Source organism: Hylobates moloch, unplaced genomic scaffold (assembly GCF_009828535.3).
Source record: "Hylobates moloch isolate HMO894 unplaced genomic scaffold, HMol_V3 SCAFFOLD_31, whole genome shotgun sequence".
NCBI lineage: Eukaryota > Metazoa > Chordata > Mammalia > Primates > Hylobatidae > Hylobates > Hylobates moloch.
Genome location: NW_026652306.1, coordinates 794,540 through 797,696, shown reverse-complemented (window position 1 = coordinate 797,696; position 3,157 = coordinate 794,540).

Sequence of the window (3,157 nt, the reverse complement as noted above, 5' to 3'; positions counted from 1 at the left end):
CATGGAGATAGAGAGTAGAATAGTGGTGATCAGAAGTTGGAAGAGTAGTAGAGAGGAGGGAAAAAAAGTAGGAATGGTTAATGGGTGTAAAAATATAGTTAGCATAAATAAGGCCCAGTATATGTGCAACAGGGTGAATGCAGTCAACCATAACATATTGCATATTTTAAAATGATTAAAAGAGTGGAATTGGCATGTTCTTAACATGTTCTTAACACAAACAAATGATAAAGGCTTAAGGTGATGGATTCCTCAATTACCCTGATGTGATTATTGCACACCTTAAGCCTGTATCAAACTTCTTATATTAAATATATACACCTACTATGTACATAAACATAAATATATACGCCTACTATGTACATAAACATCAAAAAATTAAATTTTTGTCACAGGAATCTTTTTTCAAATAAAATATTATACAGAAGCCCAAATCTGAAGCAGATTCAATGACAAATTTATCTTTGAAAACTACTGTAAGAAAAAATGGAGTATACATAATGGGGTTTTCTTCATATTTGTATTCCACATAATTACCCTTAGCAAAAAAAAATTATACAAACAAAAAAATTATACGAACAAACAAAAGCCACATGTACACACCCCATTTTTGAGCCCATAATAAGGCATGTGTAGGTACACAAGTGTAGAAATATAGTGCATTTTAATACGTATGAAGCCTTCCTAAAAAAGTACTTGAGAGCTCAGCTGCGGATTCTGCATTTTAATTAATACCCTGTTAATACCTTATCAAATGAATTAATTGTTGCCATTCTCATTTCTAGACCAATGTTTAAAGGATAATAATAAATGAAAAAATAATAATATGCTAGAAACTTAAAACAGATATGAAGTATAATAATTTATGGAAAAACAACTCTAGGAAAGATAAAAAGCTAAGGCTACTAAACTTAATTGATCCTAAAATTTAGTTTTAAGTTTCATAATGTTAAAACAAAAAAGGAAAAGGAGTATGAATGTAGGTTTTCTTAAGTTAAAAAAATATAAATGGTTGAAAATAAATAACTTCTTTTTTTTTAGAATTTTTTTTTCTTTTTTTATTCTTTTTTTTTTTTTTGAAATGGAGTCTTGCTCTGTTACCCAAACTGGAGTTCAGTGGCATGATCTCGACTCACTACAACCTCCACCTCTATGGTTCAAGCATTTTTCGTGCCTCAGCCTCCTGAATAGCTGGGATTACAGGTGCACACCACCATGCCTGGCTCATGTTTTTATATTTTTAGTAGAGACAGGGTTTCACCATGTTGGCCAGGCTGGTCTCAAACTCCTGACCTCAAGTGATCCGATTGCCTTGGCCTCCCAAAGTCCTGGGGTTATAGGTGTGAGCCACCTTGTTCAGCCTAGAAATAGTTTTTTAACCTATGATTCATGGATTACACTTTAGTGAGACATCAAATGACATGAAGGGAAGTGATTGTTTTCCCTACTTTTTTAAAAAACCAAAAATATTTCTTATATGATTATTTTATATTTTTTATAGAGACAAATCCCCACAAATTTAGATTGTTAAATTTTATTTTTATAATATTGTTACCTTGGAAAGACAGTGAAATTTGGTTGGGCTTAGTGCTGCAGAGATATATAGTGATCTGATTTCACACTACTTTGGCTCACTCATTGGCTCAAAAACCTCACAATAATTATTCATAAAAGAATAATTTGAAAAAACTCACCTAAACTAACATATTGCACCTAAATTCCTAAGGTACACTCCCACCTTCCTTTCCAATTAAGGACTCCTGGCTAAGAAATGTAAAAATGTGTAATAAGTTTTAAGCCATTCCTTTCAAAATTCTTTGCTTTAATATTCTCCATATATATCTCTGTCTATCTAGCTATCTATTCAAAAACCAACATATATATATATATACATATATACATATATACACATATATACATATATACATATATATACATATATACATATATACATATATACGTATATACATATATACAACAATCTCCTTGTATATACGTATATATATACACATATATACACGTATATATACACACATATATACACGTATATATACACATATATACACGTATATATACAAACATATATACATATATACACATATATACGTGTATATATGTGTATATATATATATATCCCCTTACATATTTTTAACCTTGTATCCAAAATTGTTGTCATGAATATAAGTGGTTACAACAACTTATGTTCTATAAAACCACTTATACTCTATAAAAAATATAAATGATGTAATTTCTGTTGTATTTAGTAAATTTTGATTAAATTTAAAAACAAAATTGCTACCTAATTTAAATTTAAAAAAAAAAACTAAAATGCCATAGCAACTTGATATATTTAAAAGATTAAAGCTGAAAATCAAATTTCTTAGCATCCCAAAGCAAAAATTAGACAGGCAATCTAGGGTAAATGTTGAAATGTGTGACAAGCACCAGCTGAAACACAAAGACAAGGAGATTGTTGCAACTATCTCACACTGGTAAGTCCCACTATCAGTTAATTAGTAAGGACAAACTGAAAATTTTATATATAGTTACAACATAATATACTCACCTTATATAGTAGTATGCTTATGATTTTTATTATAGGATATGAGTCAACTTATTCTCAAGTATTTTTTAATTCATATAATACATGCCCTAATAATCATATTTGCTTCATTTTATTAAAGTCAGAAAATCTTACACTAAATCAGACTTTAGTTGTTGTTCCTGTCTTCTTATTTTAATCTTTCAAATTCTCATCCTTCAGTAAACACAATAATTATTTTCAGTCACTAGCATAGAGTTTAAGTTTGGCTTTCTGGCCTTATAAACTGGGAGATAGTTATTAATCAGTATGGTAAGGCATTCCTGAAATGAAATGACTTATAAATCTATTTATCAATCCTGACATCTATATTTGACATATAGTGTAGGAAATAAGTGCTTCTTATTTTCTTATGGTAATATTTTCTGATGGTAACTAAAGATCCCACTTAGATTAATATAGGCAAGATGGAAGGATGAAATGAGAGATTAAACTGGGTAATGCTGTGGTCTTTGGTTGACTTACTCTGCATTGGTGTAGGAAGGGTGGGTATGCTAGTAATTTTTAAAGAATTAATGTTCTTTCATGAATACCTTTCTTAAATCAAGAAATTAC